Genomic DNA, 15551 nt, shown 5'->3' with positions numbered 1-15551 from the left:
TCCCAGACAAGGGATCGCAGGTTCCAATGGTAAGTCCATGGCCCCACAGTGGGGCTCAGTCAGTCTCGAGCAAGGCCTCCAGTTCCATGATGTTAAGCCGCAGAGCGACCGGAGATACGACCCGGAAAACAATCGCATCTCCGGCAAGGTAAGAGATTGAAAAAAATGTTTTCAAACAAAAAACAAAAAAGACAAAAAGACAGACAGACTGTTGGCGAGACTGATATCAGTTCTATTAATATAGCACTTTTTGCAAACTTTAGTCCAGTTTTAACTTCCCAAATATTTTCTGTGTTCACTTTTCTATGTTGCACTGATATATTTGCTATATTTGTTTTCCTCCTCCCCCCTCAACGCACATAATTGTGTTACTTTAGTTAACTCATTGTTGATACTTCTGATTCCCACATGTCTCAGTTTTCTCTCCTTTAAACTCTGGGTCTTGGGAACAAGTTAAACCTTCACTGGAAGGCTAACAACATAGTTACAGATTGTCCCAAGTTAATGAAGGAGTGACTTATGAATGGTCTGTAGATCCGAGTTTATGGGAGACCAGCAGGATGGATTTCCCCGTTGTTATGGAGTTGCAGGCAACTCTTCTTGATACTACCTGGAATTTTGCCACAACAAATCCAGCAAAAATATATTCTAGTTAAGACAATTTTGTGAATGGGACAGCAGCAATGTCCTTTTGTGAAGCATCAGTAACATTTAAAACCTTTCCTGCAGCAAACTCTTTCAAAATAATATCATTATTAGTCTGACATAGACTCAGGCAATTCTTATTCTTATAAGATTATAATATCTGCATTCTTATTAAGAATGGCAAAACAAGATTTAAAATGCTTCACCAGACTATTTATTCCCAAAGACAACTCGCATCTGTCGGAATTTACGGCTCTGTGGGCATTTAGTTTGCAACCACAGTTCTAACTTACGAACTGTTCGGGTTACAAATAGTTCTCAGGAATAGGATCTTGCAGTAACCTGAGGAGGACGTGTATTATTTTTCTCTATCTGCAACTGCAATTTTTTGACTACCGTTTGTTCTACCTGCTTGTGATGTGATGCTATCTTTGTCGCGGGAGTTGCTTTTCTGTGACAGGTGGAACTGGCTTCTCTCAGCACGTTTCCACTGGGGCTAACCAGCCCATTATATTCATGTACCAGTCATTGCTAATTTGATCCAAATTTTCTGGAATCTTGCTATCTCATTCTGAGGAAATGCTCTGTACTGTTTTGTAAATAGCAACTAATCTTTCACCAAATTATAGTAAGAGTGTAGTGCATGACGTACTGGGCTTCCAATATAAACATGTATTTCAAATTATTTCTGTGATTTGTGAAGTACCTCAAATTTTTTCTTTCATGTTGCAGTCCTACAAATTCAATTGGTAATACAAATTTGAATATTATTTGAAAAATCAAAGATTAGAAATTATGTTTAATGGCAAAATGTAGTTTGTCAAGAAACCATTAAGTACCATTAAGCAAAATGGATTTTGTGTAAGAATTCCATCCACACAACTGGAATAAATGGCATTATATTACTAAAACATTGCCTTCATAGAGTCATCTAGTGTGGAACAGGCTCTTCAGCCCAACTTGCCCATACTGACCAATATGCCCTATTTACACTGGTTCCACCTGCCCATGCTTGGCCCATAAACCTCTTAACCAATCCTATCATTGTACCTGTCCAAATATCTCTTAAATGTTACGATAGTACCTACCTCAACTACCTCCTCCGGCATATCGTTCCATATACGCACTGCAATCTGTGTAAAGAAAATGTCCCTCAGGTTCCTATTAAATCATTCCCCCTTCCCTTTAAGCCTACGTACATTGGTTGTCGGTTTCCCTACTCTAGGTAAAAAAACTGTGCATTTAACTGATCTATTCCCCGCATGATTTTGTACACCTCTATTAGATCACTCCTCATCCTTGCGCTCCAAGGTGTAAAGTCCTGCCTGCTCAACCTCTTTCTATAGCTCAGACCCTTGAGTCCTGGCAATAACCTCGTAAATCTTCTCTGCACTTTTTCCAGCTTGACAACATCTTCCTTATAATAGCGTGACCAAAACTGAACACAATAGTCTGAGAGTGGCCTCACCAATGTCTTGTACAACTGTAATATGATCTACAACTTCGATACTCCATATTCTGACTGACGAAGGCCAATGTGCCAAAAGCTTTTTTGACCACCCTATCCAACTGTGACACCACTTTCATGGAACAATGTACCTCCACTCCAAGATCCCTCTGCTCTATAGCACTCCACAGAGCCCGACTATTCACTGTGTAGTTCCTGCTCTTGTTAGCCTGCCAAAAATGCAACACTTCACATTTCTCTGTTAAATTCCATCAACCATTCCACAGCCCACCTGGCCAACCCATCAAGATCCTGCTGCAATTTCTGACTACCATCTTCACTATCTACAATATCATCTACTTTAGTGTCATCTAAAAACTTGCTAATCATGCCTTGTATGTTCTCATCCAAATCATTGGTATAGATGACAAACATATCAATGGGCCCAGCACAGAACTCTGAGGCACACCACTATCACAGGAATGTGTAAACAGTTTTGTGTGCATTTCTGTTTTAGTATCCATTGGGAATTTAGTCGCTTCATCACTTGGCATGATGTTTGGGGCAAAACTCTTCCCAGTATGTTAACAGTAGTCTCTAGATCATTCCAGCCTGCTCATCCTGATCTCTGCCACATCTTTTTTTTTCTGCTCTCTGGTACCTAAGGGATAAGGAAGATCACCAAGATCTATCATCTACATTTCCTTCAAAGGAAAACTCAATGGAGCGGCAGATTTTTACGGGCATTTGGTTGTATTTCAGACTTCCTGGAAATGAAGGCTTTCATTAGCTACACTCGTATTCCTACAGAGACCTCCTGCCTAATGTCCCCATGCAGAAAAATCTTGTCTCAGGCAGACTCCCTTGGTGCACTGTCCTATCCATCTACATATATTACAGCACTTACACTTTCAGACAAGATGCCGGCATCATGCTATATCCTCTTAAGAACAGGAGTCTGCAAAAATCACATCTGTCATGCTTCATGTTATGAAAAGGGGGAACTTATAACATATCTATGGGGAGAACCAGGTGAAAACCACAGTGTCAATTTTCAGGGCAGCACTGCACAGGGAAACATGACAATCTTGTTCCATGAACCTTGCAGATGAAGTTCTCTTTACGCGGTGTGTAAAAGTGTCATTGGAGTGATCCACAGTGCTGCATCAATGGCAAAGCTACAATGTGGAGCACCTTGTGCCCTTTATGTCCATTGTTACGGTGATACAGAAATTGAATTTCTGCATTGTACACAGCACATGATGTTGGCACATTGGACAGCATACTTAATAACTTGACCTCTCCTTATTAATGAATATAATTGCTTTTTTTTAAAGCTGAATGAGGACTCTCTCTCTACTTCAAAAAATGTTTGTGTGATGAGCAGGGTATATGAACTGCATATGTAATTTGTGCTGTATGTTCTAGATGTTGCATGATAACTTTGTTTAATTTAGTAAGTGCCTAAGGTGAGATTATTTCTTGGCAGTATCACAATTGACCACTTGTTTCCCCTGCAGTAGCTCCTGGTGATTGCACTTGGCAGTTATAGAAATGAGTCTGAGGGAAAAAAAAGCCATTAAATCCAAAACCTTAATAACTATATAGCAGTTTCCTCTTAAATTGAGCAGTTAGAAATATTTATTAGCTCTGAAGCTTAAAGCTGTTAGCTCAGGCTAAATTGTATATTTTTAGCAGTCACAAATGCTACTGTTCCTCCGGATTTATTTCGGTATTTTTACTCATTAAATTGACCAATTTAAAAAAATAATCAGCACACATTAATGCAAATACCTAGGATTATTTGAATTCATTTTTCTTTTGTTGTACAGTCGATTCCTTTATAATTTACATACAAGTGATTTAGTGCATCAGTATGATAAGTTGATTTTTTTTGTAATGGCAGTACTGGTTGTCACTGCTGGTTTGTTGTGATATCAGAGGTAAGGAGCACTGCTATGCAAAGATGGGTAAGAAAGGGTAAGTTGTGCATATTTCATTGGCTACTCAAATAAATTATGTCTAAGAAAAATTGTTGATGTGGAGGTGGTTTGAGCAGAAGCTGGTAGAGGTGGTGGTTTGCGTGTCGGATGAGTCAGAAATAGCATGACTTTCTGTCTAGATTTGATAACAGGATAGTGTGAAAGCTGAATTCTAGGTGTGCTCATGGGATTAGAATGCAATCCTTCACTAAATTTTAAATGAAAGAAAAATAGCCACTGGGTTAGTTCTGAGAAATGTTATGCTTCACTAGTCTTAACTGTAGTCTTGAAATCTATGTTTTACAAAATGAGACAAGACAGTATTCAACATTCAATTCTGAAGATTTATTAGCAGTTGAGAGGTACTGAAAATATCTTGGTGATAAAGAATAATAAATCTATAACAAAAAGCACTGAATCTGTATGTTTGTCTTAAGCTGCCAAGAAGAACATTGTTAGGGAATCTATTATTAAATTAGTTTATTGGGACATCAGTGTTATATTTTAAATGAAAATATTTTTGGTAGTGGGTTAGGCACTGCGCCCGAGAACTGCGTTTGAATCCTCCAAGGCTGAGACTCGGCAGTTTCAATCCAGTTCTTATGAGGATGGGACATCAGCACACAAGCAATCATAAAAGAGCCCAGATTGGAATTAAATTGCTAAAATGGTTATAAAGGCCATTGTTAAGGGTAATGGAAAGCCTATCATGATAACTGAGTTTTGAGGTAATTTGTCTGAGATTGATGTTGAGGCAAAAACAAAGTTCTTGTAAGAGGTGTGTGTCTGTGTGTGTGTGTGGCAGTGTCTCAGGACAGGAATCTCGACAGAAACAATTCAATAAGCCCTTTACTATAACCAAGTGGACAAGATGCTAACTGACCCTCATGATACCATTGAGTTAGCCAAAAATCACCTTCATCCATTTTTGGAGCCATAGAGAAATATAAATAGTTTAGGGGGGTTTTGTTTTTTTTTTCCTTTTTTCTTTTTCTTTTTGTCTTTTTATCTTTGTTTTTTTTTACATTTATAAGTTTCCTTTTAAAGATTTAACTATATTTACATAGAGACCGGGAGGTCTATATTCATTGTGTATTTTGACACTGGTCTCATATTAGGTTATACCTGTTATTAATGTAATCCTGATCCCTATGTATCAATACCATTGTTATGTTTATCATTATTCTTTTTGCTCTGTTTTTTATGTTTTATTTTTGCTTTTTTTGGAAATAGAACCAATAAAAAGATTTTTAAAGAAAGTAAGAGAAATAGGTCCTACAGCCCAACTCATTATGTCCACGAAGATGTCCCATCCAAGTCAGTGTTATTTGTCTGTGCCCAGCCCCTATCCCTCTAAACCTTTCCGATCCATGTACCTGTACGAACGACTTTTAAATGTCATTATTGTTCCCGCTTCAACAGCTTCCTTTGATAGCTCATTCCATAAACACACCACACCAGGTATGAAAAAGTTGCCTCCTAAGTACTTATTTAATTCTTACCCCTTGCACTCTAAATCTATGTCCCCTAGCTTTTGGGCGCCTAACCCTGGGGGGAAAAAAGCTGTGTGCAATCACCCAGCTATCCCATATAATTTTATATACCCAGAGCTGCCAACTCTCACGCATTGAGCATGAGACTCACGCATTTTGCCGAATTCTCACACTCTCACGCTGATCACAGAATTTCTCACGCTCTGTCATGAGAAATTCTGTGATCAACGAGAATTTCAAAACTAATATCAACTGCTTGTGTACGCGTCTGTTGACAAGACAGCAGCACTCTTATTCTCTGTTATTTTATCTTGACCGGACCGTCACATACCTCCAAACCATGTCACCATGCAAATTTACATTGAAAGACACAGACCGGGCAGTGAATGAGTGTCACCCAGCGCAGCAGGTAAGGCCATGTCCTGCTCCCGGTGGCAGTCGGAATTTAAGGATTTGTGGGAAGCGGCTGACATGAGTGGGGGGGAAGCTGCAGCCCCCCCACTTTTTTGGCTAGACATGTTTCAATGTCTCAGGCTTTGGACGAGGCGCTGCTGTGCTCTGAGCAACCTGGTCGTGGGTGTTGGAGAGCCGGGGCGGAAGCAGAAGCAGCGGTGACGGCAGATGCGGGCGGGGAGACGGGGCTGGCGAGTTTTTGCCGGGCTGGCGAGTGTTTGCCGGACTGGCAAGTCGATCGCTATAGCTCCGGCCATGGAGCAGTCTCAGTGCAAGAGTCCTGAGCTGTCGGTGGCGTCGGAAGCATTGCGCCGCGGCCGTGAGTGTCTCTGTGCTGAATTTGCCCTGGTGACCGGCATGGACCAGGCTGCGGCTCTCTGCATAATGGAGGACAACCAGTGGCTGCTGGAAGTAGGTACCAAGCACTGGGTAGAAACGGTGGAAGATAGTGGCCTTCAAATGGGGGTGGTTGGAGAAAGCATCCTGCAGCCTGCTAGATTTTCACTTACTGTAACTGCAGGAAAAATGTTCCCGATGTTGGGGGAGTTCAGAACCCGAGGTCACAGTTTAAAAATAAGGAGTAGGCCATTTAGGAGATGAGATGAGGACAAACTTTCTTCACCCAGAGAGTTGTGAATCTATGGAATTATCTGCCACAGAAGGCAGTGGAGGCCAATTCACTGGATGTTTTCAAGAGAGAGTTACATTTTGCTCTTGGGGCTAGCAAAATCAAGGGATATTGAGTATAGAAGTTGGGATGTAATGTTAAAATTGTACAAGGCATTGGTGAGGCCAATTCTGGACTATGGTGTACAATTTTGGTCACCTAATTATAGGAAGGATTTCAACAAAATAGAGAGAGTACAGAGGAGATTTACTAGAATGTTGCCTGGGTTTCAGCAACTAAGTTACAGAGAAAGGTTGAACAAGTTAGGTCTTTATTCTTTGGAGCGCAGAAGGTTAAGGGGGTACTTGGTAGAGGTCTTTAAAATGATGAGAGGGATAGACAGAGTTGACGTGGATAAGCTTTTCCCACTGAGAGTAGGGAAGATTCAAACAAGAGGACATGACTTGAGAATTAAGGGACAGAAGTTTAGGGGTAACATGAGGGGGAACTTAATTACTCAGAGAGTGGTAGCTGTGTGGAATGAGCTTCCAGTGAAGGTGGTGGAGGCAGGTTCGATTTTATCATTTAAAAATAAATTGAATAGTTATATGGACGGGAAAGGAATGGAGGGTTATGGTCTGAGTGCAGGTAGATGGGACTAGGGGAGAATACGTGTTCGGCACGGACTAGAAGGGCCGAGATGGCCTGTTTCCGTGCTGTAATTGTTATATGGTTATATGGTTTATGGTTATATGGAGAAAAAACAGGAAAGAGGTACTGATTTTAGATGAACAGCCATGATCATATTGAATGGCAGTGCTGGCTCGAAGGGCCGAATGGCCTATTCCTGCACCTATTTTATATGTTTCTATGCTTGAGTATATGGCAATAAATTCAAGCATGGTGGAGGTATAATGTAGTCATAGTGTGATACAGTGTGAAAACAGGCCCTTCGACCTAACTTGCCCACACCCGCCAACATGTCCCAGCTACACTATCTGCTCTTGGTCCATATCCCTCCAAACCTGTCCTATCCATGTATCAGTCTAACGGTTTCTGAAATGTTGGGATAGTCCCTGCCTCAACTACCTCCTCTGGCAGCTTGTTCCATACACCCACGACCCTTTGTAAAAATACTTCCAACAAAAAACATTGAAACCATACTTCTACAATGCACTAAAACATGATTTTAATACATCAATTTTCAAAAAGCACTCTCCTCCCACACCCTCCCCCCACTCGTTCTATCCACTGCCTCGCCGGGTACCCCCAAGGTCAGTGATCAGAGATAACTCAGCCCCCCCACTTTCAAAAACGTTCCGCGCCCCTGGATCAGACAGCGAGCACTACCCCGAACTGAGGCCAGTTGAATGTGATGTCTGGATCCCAATGCTCAGCGCTTCGTGTTTCAGAGTTGGCTAATGTTATTGATTTGTAATTAGCCTCATTTGTAATTTAGTTGACAAAACCTCGATGTATTAATCCGGAATATCCTGGGGGATGGGATAGTGTAATATTAAAATGACATGCAAGGTGTCAGGCTGTCTGTCACAACATACAGCCCCAATAAACCATTATTTTCTTCAGTTAAATATTGGGAAGGTAGCACTATTGTCATTTGCCACTCAACTATTATCTTTGTTTACCTCACTGACTATTTTTAAACCCCCCCTCCCCCAAATTCCTTTGACAGGTTGAATAGAAATGTCCCCAATCTCATTCTTTTATTGATTGAACACGTAGATGAAAATCTTCAAGGAGTGTAATCAGATGGAATCTGATTCAGATGCGATGTTTAAGAGCTTGTTTAAAGAAGGGGCATATTTTAAAGGAGTGACAGAGATACTTGCAGGGGAATGTGTGAGGAGGTTATTATTTGTCTTTAGATTTAGCTTGAACCAGAACATCTGAAAATTCAAACTTTAATATAGTAATTGTGCTGATACTGACTCCAACCAATATCATCCATTTCGGAGGTTTTATTTTTCTGATGCCATTTAAACTTCACTTGGATTTCAATCACTTCAATATAAAAGTAATTGGGAATGGGGAGCATTGGAACAAAAATTTGCCCTCGGTACATATTAATTGTAATATAATAATGTATGCATATTGGTAGGTGCATTCAAAACAAAGATCTTTTTATCATTGTTGTGTTATGAACACCACAGAAAATATTTTGTACTTTCAAGATCACATTAAATAGAATATGATTGCTTAAATATATATTGTTATTTGAACTTGCATTTCGGAAAAGTCCCAGCTGAAAGGAAGACAGCAAAACACTGAAAATATTGGGGGTGAAAATGGCTTCAGGTCTATTTGTTAGGAAAATGAAGGAAATGGTAACAGAATACTTATACAGTTGAGTATATATAATTTTATGGATGAGAAATTGTGTTCAACCAATTGATGACTCATTTGACAAAGTAACTAGCATGTTAGATAACAAGGAAGCCAATGGATGTCGTAAATTTTGTTATACAAAATTTGGTCAGTGAAGTGCCCCATAAAAGATTACCACATTAGATAAGCACCTGTGGACGTGAACGTAATAGAGTAACAAGTCCAGGGGGGTCCGATATGGTGCTTTATGTGTGAGCCAGATATGTTGGTGCAGAGGGGCTAGGAGCAAGTCCAAGTGTGCATTCAGAGTCAAGGTCTGGAATAGTACTAGGTGTGCAGTCAAAGCTGGGATAATGAGAGGGAACATAAGCAGGTAAGCAGCTATGATCAGGGTAGAATAGGGGGGCCAGGTGTAAGGCTGGACTCTGGGTCAGGAATGAGAGAACGTATGCAACTGGAGTCAGGTTCAGGAGTAGTACCGGGTGTGCAGTGAGACCCAGGTTGGTCAACATGGGCCAAGTGCTTGATTATAATCTGATTTCCATACATGAATACACTAAGATCATTCATGTGCTGCACCTGTCGTTCAGAGCCAGGCTCTACTGTGGAATGTAATTAGGAATGTAATTTAGCCTAACCTTATTCATAGCTAATCCAATTTAAAGCATAAATATTGCATTCAAGTGTAAGTTAAAAGACTTGCTACAGTATGTACCAGATTGCACAATTTCAAGCTGAAAAATGCAAATGCTCCATACCAATGGGAGGGGGGACACCCCCCCCTCCCACATCCCTCGGTCGCTACACTGCCTTGGGCTTGGTCTCTCACAATTTCTCACTCTCAACTCTCCCCCAATGTGGGCAACCCTAATATACCTCTCCTATATCACACCATGGCCACCAGTGGTCCAAGGAGTAAAGACCTTGCCTGCCCAACCCCTCCCAATAGTTCAGGGCCTCGAGCCCTGGCAACATCCTTGTAAACATACCTTGTACTCTTTCCTGCTTTATTGGCATCTTTCCTACAGCACAGTGACCAAAACTGAACACAATATTCCTCAGAATGTCTTGCATGACTGTAACATAATTTTCCAACTTCTACAAACAATTTCTTGACTGATGATGATCATTGTGCTGAAGGCTGCCTTTATCTTATTTACCTGTGAGGCCATATCAGGGAACCATGTGCTCCTAGATCCTTCTACATTACAGCATTCCCCAGGGCTCTGTCATTCACTGAAGCTCCGGCCCTAGTTCGACTTCCCAAAATGCCAAACGTGAATTAAACTCCACGTGCCATTCCTTGGCCCAGAGCCCAGCTGATCGCAATCCTGCTGTAACCATCTTCACTCTTTATGATACCATCTGTTCCAGTATCATCTGCAAACTTATTAGTCATGCTTTGTACATTCTCATCCAAATTCTGGATGACAAACAGCAATGGCCCAGAACTGATTTCTGAAACATGCTATTAGCCATGGGTTTCCAGTCCTACAAACACCTTCCTTCATCACTGGCTACTTCCTACCTTTAAGCTATGCGATCTAACCTTCCAGAACAGCATACCATGTGGAATCGTACAAAGGTCCTTGCAGAAGTCCATATAGATTATATCTGGCTCTGTTCTCATCAACCTTTTTGGTTACTACTTCAATCAAATTCAATCAAATTCATGAGACGCAATCTCCCACACCTGAAACCATTTTGACTATCCATAAATAATACCAGTTTTTCCAAATATCTCATCCCTCAGAATACTCTCCAGTAACATTCCTACCACAGATGTTATGCTTACTTGTCTATTGTCTCTAGAATTTTCTTTGCAGCTTTTTTTAAATAGAGGCACCACTTTAGCTTTCCTCCAGTCCTCTGGCACTTTATCTGTGTAATGATGATTCACATATCTCAGCAAGGACTCCTGCAATTTTGTCTTGATCTTCCTCAGTGTCCTTGGAAAACTGTGATCAGTCTCGGAAGATTTATTTACAATAATTGCAAAACATTTAGCCCATTGAGTCAGCTCCATCATTCAATCCTGGCTGATCTATTTTTCCTTCTCAACCCCATTCTCTTGCCTTCTCCTGAAATTCTTTAATGCCCTTACTATTGATGAACCTATCAATCTCCACTTAAAAATACCCAATAAAATATTTTGCATCCCCCATGCTGCTTTTCCTCTCAGCTGCTCAGTCGACATTGAAATTGACCTGGTCTCAGGCTAAAGGCTACATTTGAAATCTTCCGCTCTGCCCTGCTTCTCAGCTACTCACTCGACAGCAACAGCCATGGTCTCACCATTTCCTCCTATCGCAATAAATTACATTTCTCAGTCTGGGTGCATGTGGAACTTGTAGGATGTCCGCAGTGATTTATTTGAATATATATTTGCTTCTGAGTCAGAAGGTTATATATTCTAGTCCCACTTCTGAAGCTAAAGTATATGAAGCTGGACTGACACTTCTGTAGTATTGGGGGTGTTTTTTCACCATAGAAGTCTCTGTCTGACTTGTGACACTAAATCTGCTCAGTCAGAAACATTTAATTGTATTCAGATTTCAAGAGGAGGCGAGATATTCCTGGTGTCCTGTCAGTATCTGTTCATCAACTGTGTCTCCCTGTAGGTTTTCTTCAGGTGTCCCAATTTCACCCACACTCCAAAGATGTGCAGGTTTATATGTTATTTGGTTTCTGTAAATTGTCCCTTGTGTGTGGGATAGGACTAGTGTATGGGTGATCGCTGTTCGGCGGGGACTCGGAATGTCAAAGGGCCTGTTTCCACATTGTATCTCTCAACTAAACTATTCTAACTTGACTAAATCTGATAAGTCGGTCATTATTATATTGCTGTTTGCTGGATTCTGTGCTGTGTACTTGGCTGTTGCATTTACTACATTATAGCAATGACCGCAACAAATGATACTTAATTGGTTGTAAAGTGCTTTTGGACAGCTTGGAATCTTGAAAGGTGCTATATAAATTTATCAATAGCTACTTCATTTAGGCTTGTTTCCTTTCATGCTAATGGCTATTAAAAGTGTTAGGTCATAATTTACTGTTGTTATTTGTAACAATCTGCTCTTTACTGTTTAGCATGTTTTACTTGATGTGTGACAGTGTAAAAGTCGTACACTAGTACTGATCGGTGAAATCTTTTATGTTAAATTGATATTTTGGAATGGCAATATAAGCATCAGCAGTTCTTTTGCTTTCCAGTCTTAAATATGAGATATTGTTTACAGTCTTCAGTTATTAGACGAAAGTCATCATTGCATCAATTTCTAATAACTGAGTCTGAAGATATTTGACCTTGAAGCATTACCTTTAAAACAAATAAATGCAGCATTGCACTCGAGCAAGCCAAGAGAAATTAAATTCTTAATCCTTTGAAAGCTTTTGATTCAATCTTGTAATTGCGTCCAGAATAGATTAGAAAATGCATTCATCAAGTACATGGTAGCAGGATAATCTGCTGCTGCTGCTGCTGCTGCTGCTGCTGCTGCACAAGTAAAAGCGACAAATCTCATGAACGTTTCGTATAATAATCACAAATGAACAGCCTTCAATTTCAGTTAATCGAGGCATTACAATTGAACATAGAAACATAGAAACATAGAAATTAGGTGCAGGAGTAGGCCATTCGGCCCTTCGAGCCTGCACCGCCATTCAATATGATCATGGCTGATCATCCAACTCAGTATCCCGTACCTGCCTTCTCTCCATACCCTCTGATCCCCTTAGCCACAAGGGCCACATCTAACTCCCTCTTAAATATAGCCAATGAACTGGCCTCGACTACCCTCTGTGGCAGGGAGTTCCAGAGATTCACCACTCTCTGTCATGGAAAAATATCTACACAGATCTTGGAGATACTAATAGGGCAACCAGTTGTAGATGCTAAAATCAAAATTAAAACATGTTCCGTGACTTTGACTATAAAAGTTGCAGTTCACTGTTTATGCAATGTCACAGATTCATTTTGTGAAAGGTTTAAGGGCCTGTCCCACTTGGACGACCTAATCCGCGAGTTCTGGCGAGTTTGCCCTCGACTCATACTTGCAGCATGGTTGACACGGGGTTGTAGGAGGTCTTCATAACTCTCCTTCATGCTCGAGAATGGGCTCCGCGTACTCGAGGCCTCAGCTAGGTTGCGGCGTTTTTTTCAAAATATTAAAAATGCCCGCGAGTTAAAAAAGGTCGCCATGGAAAAAATCGCTACTTTTTTTACTCGTATGTTTAGTCGTAGTAAACATAGAAACATAGAAAATAGTTGCCATTCGGCCCTTCGAGCCTGCACCGCCATTCAATATGATCATGGCTGATCATCCAACTCAGTGTAGTAGGTCGGCGTGTTAGTCGGAGGTAATCGAGGGTAGTTGAAGGTAGTTGTAGATTGTCTTCATCATAGTCGAAGGGAGGTCGATGGAGATTGAAGGAGGTCGGCTTCACTCTCCACTATTCGGTGTCGAATTTTCCCGAAGTTAGTCGAAGCTAGTCGTAGGTAGTCGAAGCTAGTCTTCAAAATAGTCGAAGGAGGTCTTCTACATAGTCGAAGGAGGCCTTCAACATGTCATTTTTTTAAACTCTTCTAAACTCGCCAATTAGGTCGCCCATACTTACCATGTTAAGTATTCTTGTCAGAAATCAAAGGACAACTGGTTTATCCTAAACACCACTGGAGTTTGACAATTTTGGATTCGAAAGTCTTGTTTTGAAATGTTGCTGGTTGCTTCTGATATATCTGCAAGTGGTTGATCATCTTTTGGGTATTGGGTTTCGGTTCTTGCATTTCTCAAAGTTATTCTCCTTGTAGCTTTCCGTGGATATTTTAACTTTCAAATAATATTACTAATAAAAAAGATTGTTCTGAGAACGAATGAAATCGCAATCACATGGCTTCTTTCACACCCAAAATCACCTGGGTTATTTTACCTCCAATGAAGTGTAGATACTAATATAATTTGATGTCTCTCAAACTGCAATGTAATCTGCAGGATTGGGTTTTTGATGAATTCATATAACTGAGCTGTATATTTCTTTGTTTTAATTGCTATAATTCAATCAATGGTGCTTTTACGTCACATGTACTGAGGGATGGTGAAGTTCTTTTTAGCATACAGTTCAGTAAACATATTACTATATGTAAGCACAATCTTAGACTAAGTATAACCGTACAGGAATAGTACACTGAGGCAATATACAAGACTCACCAGGTTTTGGCACTTTTTCAAGTCCAAGTTGCTATAAGTGCAGAGTTCTTAACCTGACCAAAAAGGCACATTATCCTAGCAACGTTGCAAAGTCGGTCTTGCCAAGCATAGTTGTTGGTGTCCTTCACGGCTGTAGGTCAGGTTCGGTCCACGACCTCTGTCTCTTGGACTGGTGGCCGCTCCAGTCGAGCCTCAGGCTGCTGCAGGGCCTCCAGTGGCCCACTCCTCCATCGTCTCGATCCGGATTCCATGCTTTCAGGGCGCGAGAGATAGGGCCCCGGTTCCACTTACAGGCCTTTTGTTCCTTGCGTCTGCCACCACTACCCTGAATCTTTTCACCCTCCTCTCCGGCCCTCGGGGACAAGCAGGACATGGCTTGATGGCTTGCCTCTTGGGAACAGGTTTCCCAGCTCTGCCATGGACGAGTCAGGCCTGCTGCTGCTGGGAGAAAGGTGTTGGCACCAAGGTCTGTTGTGCGGCACTATTAAATGATGCTCAATATTGTACCAAAAAAAATTATGCTGTGCCACAAGGGCTCTTTAAGAAAGTGTGTAGGTGTTGATTACTTATTTTATATTAAACAAACGTTGAGGCACATTACAGTAACATTGTGCTTTCCTAATTACTTGTTCTTTCTCCATACTGGTCTTTAACAGTTGTGTACTAGGACAACCACATCTCTTTGAATATGAGCTCTGCAGTCACTTACCATTTAGATTGTGTTTTGTTTTGCACTTGAAAGAAAGAATGAAGCTCAGTAACTTTGGTCAATTCTCTCGCACCCAATACAGTCACCACCTTTTCCCTCAGTAGTCTCTGTGCATTCTTGTCCATTCAGAAGCCGAAGTAGACAAGTTCATAATGCAGAAATACACACTTTTATTTGTGCTGGTTGTGCTATAGCCATTACCTGCAAAATGTGCCCCTTGAGAACTTGATTCCCTGTGGCTTTGTCTTCGTTGCCCATACTTTCTGGGAACTCCTGCAACAAATTGGTCATTATTAACCAATACAAATTATTGTGTACATTTCTGGTCAAAATGACGCAGAGTCCCACTGCAATGGCATGTTTCAAGAGTAGCTAATCAAAGTATTGTGATCCTGTCAACTTCAAGTTAAAATATAACTTCTCAAATAAATCTTGTGAAAAGGGTAGAAGATACATTGGGCCTTTGCTTATCCTGTTCATCGTGCCTATGTAGTTCTCCCCCCTACTGCTGCCCATAAATTATAATATCCCACTTTTATATCACTCCCTACACACTCGGGGCGATATACAGAGGCCAAGTAACGACATATCCGCACGTCTTTGGGGTGTGGGAAGAAACCGGAGCACCCGGAGGAAACCAATGGGGTCACAGGGAGAACGTG

At 41.0% G+C, this 15551-nt stretch overlaps 1 protein-coding gene across 1 annotated transcript in view; it reads left to right on the top strand.

Moving 5' to 3' along the window:
- Positions 1-15551, top strand: part of man1a1 (mannosidase alpha class 1A member 1) — a 432971-nt gene that overhangs the window by 135153 nt on the left and 282267 nt on the right. The gene's annotated exons all lie outside the window — the stretch shown is intronic.

This window comes from Amblyraja radiata, chromosome 5, assembly GCF_010909765.2.
Source record: "Amblyraja radiata isolate CabotCenter1 chromosome 5, sAmbRad1.1.pri, whole genome shotgun sequence".
Taxonomy (NCBI): domain Eukaryota; kingdom Metazoa; phylum Chordata; class Chondrichthyes; order Rajiformes; family Rajidae; genus Amblyraja; species Amblyraja radiata.
Note: the sequence above shows the minus strand (reverse complement) of the source record. Positions and strands in the feature narration are given on the sequence as shown.